The sequence below is a fragment of the Myotis myotis genome, unplaced genomic scaffold (genome assembly GCF_014108235.1).
Source record: "Myotis myotis isolate mMyoMyo1 unplaced genomic scaffold, mMyoMyo1.p scaffold_m19_p_8, whole genome shotgun sequence".
Taxonomy (NCBI): Eukaryota; Metazoa; Chordata; class Mammalia; order Chiroptera; family Vespertilionidae; genus Myotis; species Myotis myotis.
The window spans coordinates 85177659-85192227 of record NW_023416390.1 but is presented as its reverse complement, the minus strand read 5'-3'; the positions used below and the strand labels follow the sequence as shown (position 1 = coordinate 85192227).

General features: G+C 48.9%; 1 pseudogene; it reads left to right on the top strand.

Annotated features, from left to right (window-relative positions):
• Positions 1 to 13395: 13395 nt before the first annotated feature.
• Positions 13396 to 14569, top strand: LOC118662089 (annotated as a pseudogene).

The window sequence follows — 14569 nt, the reverse complement described above, 5'->3', positions numbered from 1 at the left end:
TGCAGCAGACCTTTGCTTCAGGCGTGGCCCAGGCCTTTTGCCATAGAAGGAGCTGCATGGATTTGAGAGGCTTCACTCCTCAGGCATTTAAAGATATTAACCTGCCCAGCCAGTGTGGCTCAGTGGTTGAGCATCAACCTATGAACCAAGAGGTCACCGGTTCGATTCCCAGTCAGGGCACATGCCTGGGTTGCAGGCTCGATGCCCAGTGGCAGGCGCGCAGGAGGCAGCCAATCTAGGATCCATGATGTTTCTCTCTCATCAGTGTTTCTATCTCTCTATCCCTCTCCCTTCCTCTCTCTCTAAAAAAATCAATAAAAACATATTAAAAACAAAACAGTATTCGCATTTTTTAAAAAAGATATTAACCTAAATGTTGGCTTATCCAAAAGCAGCGATTCTCAAATTTTAGGGAAATTTGGTACCTCATTTAGGGATAGCCTGTGAGCAGTGAGCCTCCTGCGCCCACAGGAGATCTGACTCAGGTTCTCAGGGGGGCCTGGGGATTTGCAGGCAACAAGTGTCCCACGTGGTTCAGAGCTTCCTTTTCTGAAAGCTGGTCAAGTTTCACTCTCCATCTTTCTCTCCTTAGAGGAAGTTTTACGAAGAACCCGCCGTTCAGGAGAGAGCCCGCAGGCCAGCATCATCTCCCTATATGACAAAATGACAGAGCAGTGACCCAGGGACTGAGCTGCTCCAGTTGGGGCTCCTGGGGCCCATGTGCTACTGCTTGAAACCTGTTCAGCTAGAATGCCCCAGCAGGGGAGGGGGGCTCCCCAGGGTCTCCAGGAGGCTTTGTCACTTCACAAAAGGATGCTGCCGTCCCAGCTGTAGAAACCCTAGGTGACCCCTACTTCCCCAGGGAGGCTGTAGCCTCGCTAGAAGAAACAGCACTGGCTTTGCATTAGGGCTCAGGAGTCTCAGCAAGACTGTGTATCCTCGGGCAGGTTACTTAACTTCTCTGAGGCACAGAGCAGCTGCTCCAGGCACGGGGGCTGTGACATTGGTCAGTGGAGGGAGTCTCTGCGAGGGCCTGGGGAAATATGAAAGCTCTGCCGACCTGGGTGGGCACCAAAAGCCACCCCTGCCACCTCTGCTGAGGACCAGCCCAGCATTGGCCCCTCAGGGGACAGGGGCCCAGCACCACAGCAACTTCCTCCTCAGGCCACAGGGCATCCTGCTTGCTGGGCCTCCTTAGTTGTCTCTAGGCCTCTAGCCTCTGCCCTTCCCCAGGGCTGTCAGTTCTGCCTCCAGGTTAATGTAACCTCTGAATAATTTAGCAAATCTCCCCTTGCTCAACTGAAGAACATATCATGAGGCAAAACAAAATTGAATCGTATGTATGCAAGCATTTCCCCAACAGCTGTCGCTGGCTTATGCAACAGATGGCTCCCGACATTCACTTGGCTGGCGAGGAGGCCTCGGAGCAGGATCCAGAATGGAGGGGGCGGGAGTTAGGGAATGAAGGAAGCTGAGTCTGCAGTTAGGAGGCGGGCCAGTGCCCGAGTGGGGCTGCTGTGGCCCAACTCCCGAGGGTTCCCTGCAGGCCAGGCCGCTGCACAGGCTCCTCTGCAGGGCTGAGTGGGCCCAAGGCTGGGGCGGCTCGCCCCCAGGACCAGCAGAGGACGATCCCATGTGCCATCAGGACCTGGGGTCGCTGCCTGAGGGTGGCCTCCAGCTGCTACCGGAAGCAACATCAGAAGGTGCTGGGGGCCCCTTTTAAGGTACCCTTTCCAGAAGGGGCAAGACAGGGTTAGAGGCCTGGCTACAGCAGCCTGTCCTCTGTGGGTCCCCGAGAACTGTGGGCTCAGCTGAGCTTCACAGGCCAGCGCCTCTGGGTCCATGTACCAGGCACACCTCTTCACTCCCAGCACAAGTCACTCCTTATTCCGCAGACTTCCGGCACGCGACTGTCGGCGCTGGGAATAGGAGAGTGGATGGCCCCGGGCTGCCCTTGGAGAAGTTCCAAGCTGGTCTGGGAGTCAGACACTGGAATGAGACTGCCAGGGGTTGAGGACGCTGTGGAGGGCGGCACTGCCAACCCTGGCTCACCTCGGGTGGTAACGTGAGCCATTTCCAAAGGTGCCACCTGAGCCACTTCCCAACCACCGCGCCTTGGCTAACAGAGAGAAGACTCACTTCCTCAGCTGCCCCTGTGCCAGACACCGTTCACAGTGCTTTACAAATATCATCGCACTAAATTCTTAACGACACCCAGGCGTGGGCCTTGTCATGGTGTCATTAACAGACGGGGAAACGGAGGTACAGTGCGGGAAGCAACATGCCCAAGGAAGTAAGTTGCAGAGCCAGGATCTTTTTTATTTCGTTCTTTTTATTTTTTTTAAAAATATATTTTTATTAATTTTTTACAGAGAGGAAGGGAGAGGGCTAGAGATTCAGAAAGGGAGAGGGATAGAGAGGTAGAAACATCGATCAGCTGCCTCCTGCACACCTCCTACTGGGGATGTGCCCGCAACCAAGGTACATGCCCTTGACCAGAACCGAACCTGGGACCCTTCAGTCTGCAGGCCAACGCTCTATCCACTGAGCCAAACTGGTTAGGGCCAGAGCCAGGATCTTAACTCAGGTGTCTGGTCCTGAGGCCAAAGGCTGCCTGGAGTGGCCCAGATCCGGCCCCTGGACAACGGCCCCCAGTGGACCCAGTCTCCTCAGACCCCGACTCTGCTTCTTTCCTGCCTCAGCAAGTGGACAGGCCCCTGTCTCAGGCCCGCAGGATGGCTCAGGAGCAGGGGGAACTGGCAGGGGCCTCCCATGGCCAGCGCTGGGAGGTCACGGGAGTGAAGCTCGGGGACCCAGGAAAGTGAGGGAGGCCCTCTGTTGGAAAAAGGGGCCGGGCCCTTTGCTCGCAGGTGGGGCACACAAAATTCCACGCTGACATTGACTTGGGGTCTTGGAAAACGGAGCCAGTGAGCAGTGTCCACCTGACCGTGTCGTGGGAAAGACGCAGATTATGGCCAGGCTGTAAGGGTCCCTGCCCATGCAGTGGTCAGTCCGAGGTGTCAGGCTCTGGCAGGTCTTGTTTGATGACAAGTAGAATCTGTACGATCATCAGAAGGTCTGACTATGAAGCGGTGACACTGCTGTCTGTGTGCTGTCGCCCCTTCCCCTCTTTCCACGTGGGCTCTGGCTCCAGTTTGTCGCTTCGCCAGGCCTGCAGTGCCCGCAACCATCCCGTGCAGCAGGTGGGTGAGAGGGAGGGTAGAGGCGGAGAGAACCTGGGTTGATCCTGGATATGATTTACCCTCGATGTGCAGCAGGGAGCAGGGCCCTGGTTTGGGGGGGGGGGGGGTAGGGGAAGGCTCTCAGGGGTGAGTTGGAAGAACTCCAGGGCCAGGGAGGCTTTGAGTCCAGGGGGCGCAGGCAGCGCAATAATAAGCGTGTGCTTCCAGCCTGCGAGAGCTCCGGGGCTGAGTTAGAGGGTGCAGGGCGGAGAGCAGAGGGAGAGGCACGCGGGAAGGAGAGGGCAGGGTCCAGCCACAAGCACGGGGCTCACCTCCATTAGCCTTTGTTCTGAACAATCTGTGATGCTTTACAGACCATTTCGTTCCTTTTCCTCACCCTGCCTCAGTCAGGGAGCTCTCAGGCATCCCGGTGGGTTGAAAGGCTTCACCCATCATCATCATCAGTAAGAACAACAACATTGTGATTCTGAGGAGGCATCATCAATGAGGGAAGGCTCCCACTGCACTTACAATAAACCCTGGAAATCTCGCCATGGCCCACAAGGCCCTGTGTACTCTGGATCCTGCCAGGCCCCTCAGCCTCACCTCTCCCCGCACCCTCTCTTGCACTCTATGCTGGCATGCTGGGTGTTGTATTTTTTATTGTTGACAGTATTACAGATGTCCCCCACAATTGAAGCAGTTATTGATTTATTGCCTTTCACTTACAAATCCATTCTTCCTTGCCTGAGAAAATGGAGACGGGCATGCTAAGCATCTCTCCCCAGTTGGCACAGTGTTGGATGTTGTTAGGATAGGGCGCTGGAGGGACCCTGGGGCAGGACTGGACTTTTCTCTTCCTGGTTTCATGGTGCCCCTCGTGCCAGGCTCTTGCAGGGCCATTGCTCCTCCTGGGTGTTGGGCCCCTCCTGGGTGTCGGGGCCCTGCGGCTGCCCTGGCATCCCTTCCGTGGCTCTCAGCAGAGTGCTGCTGGTGAGGCCCCTCCCCAGGGACCCCAGCGTTCCCTCAGGCGACTTTGAATCAAGTTCCGAAGTGGGGCACCTGCTGGGGATGTCTTCCCTGTTACCCCGAAGAGGGTATTTCCAGCAAGTTCTTCTCAGCATGAGCCATGCCGGCACCTTCTCCAATGAGGCCTGGCTCAGCCAGGTCAGGGGCGTGGGCTGCTCCTCATGTATTCCTAGAGTTCTCTTCATTTCTATAAACTAGTCCCTCATCACTCTAATCCCCTGTTATAATGGTAATAACTCCTTACAGAATAATTATTCTTCACATTGAACTTTTCTTATTCAAATTTCTGTGCGACGTCAGTCGCCTGGTTGGCCCTGACTACACAAAACCACACACACCGGCGCAGTTCTGGCTTGGGTAGAGGCTACGTGCACATACGTAGCCTGTCTCACCCGGCGAACTCGGGATAGTGCTAAGAGCATGAAAACGAGAGCCAGCCTACCTTTCCCAGATCCCAGGTCTAGCACTGGCTGGTGGGAAACCACTTACCCTCCCTATGCCTTGATCTCCCCATCAGAAACAGGGAGATAATAGGATTGCTGTGGGGATTACGTAAATCAATACATGTAAAGCGTCTGGTATGTCACTGTTATATGCCTTTGATATTATTAGCATTAGCTTCTTTTAACTCACACTTAGGGGTTTCCGCACCAGGTCCCCTCTTCTGGGAAGTCCTTCCGGCCCACCTCCCGTCCCAGGCTGTTAGGTGCCCCTCCCCTGTGCTCCCACACGAGTCTGCCCCTCATGCTCCTTCACTGCGTGGATCTCAGTGTGTTGTCACTGCAGGTTGACGGGTCAGTCTCTTCTGCAGGGCTGCAAGCTCCATGAGGGCAGGGTGTCCTCAGGACCTCCTTGCACCTGCCTGAGTGAGGGGTAACCTGTTAGTTCAGGTCCTCTGAGAAGCAGACACTGAGACAGGGTAAGAGATGTGTTGGGGGAAATGCCTGTGAAGGGAAAAGGGGGAAGGGACAGGAGAAGGTGGGGAGAGCCTTCAGACCACCATGCAGGTCTGGCACCTGTGGCGGGGAGAGGGGAGGAAGGAGTCTGGGTAGGAAGGGTCTCAGGTGTCAGAGCAGTTCTAAGAAAGATCTGCCCAGGCCACTGGCACATCCTTGAGCCTTAGTCCCTCCCTGGTGGACCCCTACAGTACACTGGAATAGGCCTGGGTTAGTACTGCCACAGTGATCAGCCCTTGGCTGGAGCAGCCCGCGGGAGGATGGCTGGGTGAGAATGTGGTGGTGGATCTGGAGAAACAACAGCTGGGGCTGTCAGTCCATTCTGCTCCCACAGCAGATCCCAGCAGCACATTTTCATGACCGACACAGTAACTGACAGACAGAAGGTTGGCTACATCCCAAGGATACAAGGCCAAAAGCAGTGATGCCAGAATCTGTCACCTTGATGCAGGGAGGGGGAGTGGGGCCCATGGACTCCCCCTCAAGTAAGTTTTTGTACATATATATAAGTATACACAGTGCTAAGTCCTTATATATATACAGGGCATCCCAAAAATGTATACAAACTCTAACAGCTAATAGCTCAATTTTGAAAATGAAATATATTTTAATAAACACTGCCTTTATAGTTATTTAAAATGTGTGTATACATTTCTTTTAGGACACCATATATATTGAATGTATAAATGAATGTATGAATGTATGGTAGAATTCAAAATTCTACCATAACAGAATTACTTTCAGTGTGTGAAATTTCTTTCCAGGTCTTATCATGTTTACATTATTGCAATCATTGTGCAAGTAGTATTTCATATTTTTAAATATTTAATATTTATGACTAATATTTCCATGTTTTTACCATTATCTTCATAGTTACAGTTTTTAAAGTGGTATTATTTTATTTTTACTTTTGTTAATCCTTACCCGAGGATATTTTTCTTAGAGAAAGTAGAAGGGAGGGGGAGAGACGTAGAGAGAGAAAATCAATGTGAGAGAGACACATTGATTGGTTGCCTCTTGCACATGCCCTGACTAGGGCCAGGGATTGAGCCTGCAACTGAGGTACGTGCCCTTGGCTGGAATTGAACCCAGGACCCTTCAGTCCACAGGCCAACACTCTATCCACTGAGCCAAACTGGAGTGACTGGACAATATTCAACAAATGGATGTACCACAATTTCCTAAGTCATTACTGTTCAAGATTTCCATTATTCCTATTTTTGTGTGTTATAGCTAATGCTCTTATATACATACTAGAGGTCTGGTACACGAAATTTGTGAAGGGGGGTGTGGTAGGGGAGGGTCCCTCAGCCCGGCCTGCACCCTTTCGCAATCTGGGACCCTTCAGGGGATGTCCGACTGCTGGTTTAGGCCCAATGCAGGACTGGGCATAAACTGGCATTCGGACATCCCTCTTGCAATCTGGGACAGCTGGCTCCTAACCGCTCACCTGCCTGCCTGTCTCATTGCCCCTAACCACTCACCTGCCTGCCTCATTGCCCCTAACTGCTTGCCTGCCTGCCTGATCACCCCTAACTGCTCACCTGCCTGCTTGGTCTCCCCTAACCGCCTCTGCCTCGGCCCCCACCACCGTGGCTTTGTCCGGAAGGATATTTGGAATGACGTCTGGAAGGTCCTTTGGCTGTCCAGTCTAATTAGCATATTACACTTTTATTATTATAGACTTGGGCATATACTTTTTCGTTTCTGTTAGATTATAGCTCTAGGATAAATTTCAAGGTTTAAAGTTACTAGATCAAAAAAGCAATTTTATGGTTTTATCAAGTTTTGCCAAATTACTTTCTAAAAACATTATGCCAATTAATAATGTGTATTAGTTGTATATTGCTGCATAAAAAATACCATAAAACTAAATGGCTTAATACAACCCACATTTGTTGTCTCACTGTTTCTGTGGATCAGAGATGCAGACATGGCTTAGCTGTGTCCTCTGCTTTAGGGTCTGTCATGGGCTGAGACGAAGGTGTTGCTGAGGCTGGGGTTGTGCTGGGCCAGCTCAGCCAAGGGTTCAGTGAGCCTGAGGTGGGTGGGGGGTGGTGAAGGATGTAGAAAAGACAAAGAGAATAAGCTGGGTCTAGGTGGATCTCCGTGCCTGGCTTGGGCCACAGAGAGAGAGTGAGAGATCCAGAGGCAAGCTGAGCCTTTATTTTATAGCCAGAGGTAAAAAAGGTAGTGGTCACCATAGTTACAATGTTCTTGTGAGTTTCACTTGTTTTGGCAGCACTTGCTACATCTCCCTCAGCCCATTACTTCACAGATAAGATCTAGGGAGTATCATAAGGTCAAGCCTAATTATGCTAAAAGGACTGTGCCCTCTAAGCTGGGACTTGTTTGTGGCAATTGCCAACAGGTCAGTCAAAGGCTTAACCCTATAGCTGGAAGAAGGAGAAAGAGAAGGGGAAGGGGAAGGGGAAGGGGAAGGGGAAGGGGAAGGGGAAGGGGAAGGGAAGGGGAAGGAGAAGAAGAAGAAAAACATAGTTAAAAGAATAAAATGGCAATAAATATTTCCCTATCAATAATCACTTCAAATGTAAACAGTTTAAATGCTCCAATAAAAAGATATCAGAAAATTGAATGGGTAAGAAAATAAGACCCATATATAAGCAGTCTACAAGAGACCGATCTCAGAGCAAAAGATACACAGACTAAACGTAAAGGGATGGAAAAATATATTTCATGCAAATGGAAATGAAGAAAAAGCTGGAGTATCAAAACATATCTGACAAAATAGACTTTATAACAAAGGCTATAGTAAAAGACAAAGAAAGACACTACATAATGATAGAGGAAGCAATCCAAGAGACTACAACCCTTGTAAACATTTATGCACCCAACTTTGGAGCAAATCTTGTAAAGCAAGATGTAAAGCAAATCTTGATGGAAATAAAGGAAGAGACTGACAGTAATAGAGTCATAGTAGGATATTTTAACACCCCATTGACATCAATGGATAGATAGTTCAGACAGAAAACCACAAGGAAATGTGCCAGAAGCCAATTCTAGCATGTCATAATTTCAAGAGTTTCATCAAAAGGTTGATGGAACTTGGGGACTCAACAAGGCTGAGTCACATCAGCCTGTTGGGCATGGCTGATGGCATTTCCCCAGACCTGAATAAGATACATTAAATTGATTGTTTGCTGCCAGACAGCTCAAGGCATCTTAATCTACATGTTATTGCCTCCTACTGGCCAAACACCTGAACAGCCATAGGCTAATTCCCCCATTCTGACAATGCCTCTGTATATGAAACCCTGACCCTTTGAAGTGTATATCTCTGCCTTGCCTCAGGACAAATTGTGTTAATAAAAAGCATGGAGCCCTGAGATGAGTAGATCTTAGTTTCCTTTAAACTAGGCTCCTCTGACCCCCTAATGCCTTTCAAAATTATGCTTCATCTCTGGACTCCCATTTAATCTACGCACAGCCTTCTCCAGATTTCCTGAACCCTTCTTAATGCTGGAACAAGAACCCTGGCAGAATGGTGATCTTAAATGACACACAAATTAGATGGATTTAAATAAAATCTTTGGAGCATTTCACCCCAAAGCAGCAGAATATACATTCTTTTCAAGTGAACATGAAACATTTTCTTTTTTAAAAATAAATATATTTTTTATTAATTTCAGAGAGAAAGGGAGAAGGAGAGAGAGATAGAAATATCAATGATGAGAGAGAATCATTGATTGGCTGCGTCCTGCATGCCCCACACTGGGGACTGAGCCCACAATCTGGGCATGTGCCCTGACTGGGAATCAAAATGTGACCTCCTGGTTCATAGGTCAATGCTTAGCCACTGAGCCACACCAGCCAGGTGAACATGGGACATTTTCTAGGACAGATCACATATTACGGCAGAAATCAATCACAGGAAAAAACCAAAACAACAACAGAAAAACACACAGAGACATGAAAGCTAAATTACATGCTATTAAACAATGAATGGGTCAACAGTGAGATCAAGGAAGAAAGCAAAAGATACCTTGTAACAAATGAAAATGAGAACACAAGAACCCAAAATCTATGGGACACAGTGAAAGCAGTCCTAAGAGGGAAATTCATAGCATTACAGGCCTACCTGAAGAAACAAGAAAAATCTCAAATAAACAATCTAACTTTATACTTAGAGGAACTGGAAAAAGAAAAATAATTAAAGCCCAAAGTGAGCAGAAGAAAGGAAATAAATATTAGAGCAGAACTAAATGAAATACGGTCTAAAATATTTAAAACATCAATGAAACCAACAGCTGGTTCTTTGAAAAGATAAACAAGATTGACAAACCTTTAACCAGACTCATCGAAAAAAAAAAAAGAGAGAGGACCCAAATAATTAAAATCAGAAATAAAAGAGAAGCCTGGCTGCGGTGGCCCAGTGGTTGAGTGTCAATTTATGAACCAGGAGATCACGGTTTAATTCCTAGTCAGGGAATGTGCCCTGGTTGCAGGCTCAATCCCCAGTAGGGGTCTTGCAGGAGGCAGCCAATCAACATTTCTCTCTTATCACTGATGTTTCTATCTCTCTCTCTCCCTCTCCCTTCCTCTCTGAAATCAATAAAAACATTGTTTAAAATAAAGAAATAAAAGAGAAGATGTAACAACTGACTCCACAAAATAAAAGGGATTTAAGAAAACATTATAAACAACTATATACCAACAAATTGGACAATCTGGACATAATGGATAAATTCTTAGGAACATACAATACAATCTTCCGAAACTGAATCAGGACAAATCAGAGAATCTGAATAGACAGATTACAACTAGTGAAACTGAAGTAGTAATAAAAAATTCCCAGATCAGACAGCTTCACAGGTAAATTTTACCAAACATTTAAAGAACTAAGATCTATCCTTCTCAAACTATTCTAAAAAATTCAAGAGGAAGGAAGACTCCAGAGTTCACTTTATGAGGTCAGAATTACCCCAATTGCAAAACCAGATTGAGACACTACAAAGAAGAAAATTATAGACCAATATCCATGATGAACAGAGATGCTCAAATCCTCAACAAAATATTAGCAAACCAGATCCAGGAATACATTAAAAGGTCATATACCATGACCAAGTGGGATTTATTCTGGGGATGTAAGGTTGGTAAATATCTGCAAATCAATAAATATGAAACACCACATAAACAAAATGAAGAATAAAAAACACATGATTATATCAATAGATGAAGAAAAAGCACTTGATAAAATCCAGCACCCATCCTATATAATAAAAGAGAAACATGCAAATTAACTGTCCCTCCACCACACCCACCAGCCAATCAGGAGTGAGTATGCAAACTAACCCAACTAAGATGGTGGCGGCCACAGAGCTGGAATGAGCAGGAGGCTTGGGTTGCCCCTGATAATGGAGGAAGCCAAGCTTCCTGCCTGCCCTGGCTGGCCCTGGGCTCCACTCAAGGCTACAAAGTTTCAATTATAGAAGATAAATAAATCCCAGAAAAAAAGAAAAAAGAAAAAAAGGAGAGGCTGGGAGCTTGGGTCACCAGGAGGCATGGCCAGCCTGTAAACGGCCCTCAGCCCCTCACCCAGGCTGGCCAGGCACCCCAGCAGGACTCCCCCAACCCTGAAGGAGCTGTGGGCAGCCTGAAAACAACCCTCAGTCCCTCACCCAGTCTGGCCACACCCCCATGGGGTGAGGGTCCCTGCTGGGGGGCTTGGCCAGCCTGCAAACAACCCTCATCCCCTCACCCAGGCTGGCCAGGCACCCCAGTGGGGACCCCCACCCTGAAGGGGGTGTGGCCAGCCTGCAAACAGCCCTCAGCCCCTCCTGACTCCTCAGCAGCGCTAAGGATATCCGACTGCAGCTTAGGCCTGCTCCCTGCTAGCAAGTGGACATCCCTGAGGGTTCCCGGGCTGCCAGAGGGATGTCTGACTGCCAGTTTCAGCCTGATTCCCTGGGGAGCGGGCCTAAACCAGCAGGTGGACATCCCTCGAGGGGTCCCAGAATGCGAGAGGGCTCAGGCCGGGCTGAGGGACCCGCCCTCCCAAGTGCACAAATTTTTGTGCACTGGGCCTCTAGTCAACAAATGAAAAGCCAACCCACTGAATGGGAGAACATATTCATTGATATATCTGAGAAGGGTTTAATATCCAAAATTTATAAGGAACTTATAAAACTCAACACACACACACACACACACACACACACACACACACAAATCCAATTAAGAAACAGGCAAAGGACCTAAATAGACACTTCTCCAAAGGGGATATACAGATGGTCAATAGACATATGAGAAAATGCCCAATGTCAATAATCATCAGAGAAATGCAAATTAAAACCACAATGAGATATCACCTCACACTTGTCAGAATGGCTGCCATCAATACATCAACAGACAACAATTGTTGGTGAGGATGTGGAGAAAAGGGAACCTTTGTGTACTGTTGGTGGGAATGCAGATTGGTGTAGCCACTGTGGAAAGCAGTACGGAATAACCTCAAAAAAAATAAAAATAAAACTTCCTTATGACCCCACAATTCCACTTCTGTGAATTTATTCAAAGAATCCTGAAATACTAATTCTAAAGAATATATATCTCCGTATGTTCATTGTAGCATTATTTAAAATAGCTGAGATTTGGAAGTAGCCCAAGTGTCCCTCAATAGATGAGTGGATAAAAAGCTGTGTGGCTCATTAGGCTGAGCATTGTTCCATGTACCAGAAGGTCACCAGTTCGATTCCTGGTCAGGGCACATGCCTGGGTTGCAGGCTCAATCCCCATCAGGGGGCTTGCAGGAGGAAGCCTATCGATGTTTCTCTCTCACATTGATGTATCTCTCTCCCCCTCACCCTTTCTCTCTCTTTCTCTCAGATCAACACACACACACACACACACACACACACACACACACACACACTTTAAAAGCAGTGGTACATATACACAATGGAATACTACTCAGCCATGAAAAAGAAGAAACTCTTGCCATTTGGATGGACCTGGGCAATATTATGTGAAATAAGCCAGTCATAGAACGACAGGTACCACGCAATTTAACTTATAGGTGGAATCTAATGAACCAAATAAACAAAGTGGAGACAGACTCATAGATTCAGAAAACAGACTGACGGCTGCCAGTGGGGCGGGGTGGGGAGCTAGGTGAGAAGGGGAAGGGATTAAGCAAAGAGGAGAAAGGAGACGCATGCACACAAACAACAGTATGGTGATTACCAGAGGGAAGGTGCAGGGGATGAGGTAGAAGAAGGTAAAGGGATAAATGGTGATTGTGCTAGGGGCAGGGGCCTGGCAGAGAAGAATTACTAAGTGGGCTGAGGGGCAGGGACCATGGGAGAGAAAAATTGCTAATTATCTTGCTAGAAAAGCAATGTGTTATGATTAAACCCAGCCAGGTGTGACCTTGCTTTCCTCCTGTTTGTACTTGTAAACTTTATGTGAACTTTTACCCAGCCAGTATCAGAAACGGCTAATGAACCGCTTTGCAGTTTGTTTTTTTCTTTTTTTAGAAATACTTTGTAGTATTGCAGATAAAAGGCTTTGCTGTACTCTCGGTCAGCACTGTAAGCTGTGAGGCTCCTATAGGAGGGACGCGGCTGTAGTCAGCTGGACAGCTTAATAAAGGCTCTTAAAATTTAAATTTTGAGTCAGTGGTCTATCTCGCTGATTGAACCTATAACAGGGATGGAAGGCTACTTAACTTGGGGTGGTAAATACACAATTCAATATACAGATAATATATTATACAATTGTATACCTGAAACCTATATAATTTTACCCAATGTTGCCCCAATAAATTTAGTTAAAAAAAAAAAAAAAGGTCAAGCCCTAGCCTGTTTGGCTCAGTGGATAGAGCGTTGCCTGCCAACCCAAGGGTTCCAGGTTCGATTCCGGTCAAGAGTAAGTAGGTAGGTTGCAGGCTCCTCCTCAGCTTGGCCCAGGTCAGGGTGCATGCAGGAGGCAACCAATCAATGTGTTTCTCTCACATCGATATTTCTGTCTTTCCCTCTCTCTTCCACTCTCTCTAAAAATCAATGGAAAAATATCCTCCTGGTTTCTGGGGCAACGAGTGGTCGGGCCAGGTGCCAAACATGCAGGGTGGAAAGAAGAGTTGAGCGACTGCTCCGGCTTAGGCTCCAGGTTCGGTAGGCTGGCCGCAGTCCCGGCCCACGCTCCTATATTTCGCCCGTGGGCATCCTGGCTGTGGGCACCCGCGAGGCGCGGGGCTGCTGGGGTGCGACATGAAGGTCACGTTGCTCAATGGGCGCCAGCTGCGCAAGATGCTCAGCAAGGAGGCGGCGACGTGCTGCCTGGTGCTGGACTGCGGCCCTACCTGGCCTTCACTGCCTACAGCAGGTGCGGCTCGCTCAGCGTCAACATCAACTCTGTGGTGCTCCCGTGGCGGCGGGGGTGGGGTGGGGGTGGGGCGGGTAGTACTGGTGTGCTGGACCAGGGCAGCCGCCACGGGCAGAAGCTGCGTGAGGAGAGTGCTGTACGCATTGTGCTCACCTCACTGCTGGCTGCCTGCCTGCCCGCCTGCCAGCCCGCGGGTCTACTTCCTCAAAGGGGGATATGAGACTTTCCACTCGGAATATCCTGATTGTTGCGTGGAGGTAGAACCCATCTCACAGGAGAAGATTGAGACCCAGAGAGCCCCCATCAGCCAGTGTGGGGAGCCCGTGCTCAGCATCAGCTACAGGCCAGCTTATGACCAGGTCCGCCCAGTTGAAATCCTTCTGCTGGGAGGCTGGGACTCCGGGTCACCCACCATCTGCAAGGCTTACCTCCTGAAGACCAGGCAGTTGCTCCTGAAGACCAGGCAGTTCCATTACATCAAGCAGGAGAGGGGTGTGGTCTCGCCCAACTCTGGCTTCATGGGCCAGCTCCTGCGTATGAATCTGAGATCCTGCCTTCCATGCCCACTCCCCAGGTTCCCTCCTGCCAAGGGGAGGCAGCCAGCTCTTCCTTGAGAGCCCATTTGCAGATACTGGGCCCTGATGTGCAGGGTTCCTACTACACATTCCCTACCTCGGTGCTGGCACCAGTGCCCACCCACTCGATGGTCGCAGGGCTCAGCAGGAGCCCCATGGCCACAGCCACATCCTGCTAAAACTGGATGGGGAGCCCACCCAGCCCCAAGAAAAACTGATTTTGTTTTTTAAACTGGTGGGCATTTCATATCTGGGCAATACTGAAGACCCCCTCTGTCCTGCTGCCCCTGTGGGATAGCGAAGGGTCCCCAGGCTTGCAAACGAACTTCAGACTGACCTCCGGGATAGGTTCTCCGGACCGAAGGAAGGTGAAGCCATTATGAGAGCACAGCTTGTGCTGACTACTGTTCTTCCAGACCCCTCTGCCCTCTCAGGACTGCTCAGTCCTGGCACCTCAAAGTTCGCCTTTTCATGTCAAGCGTAA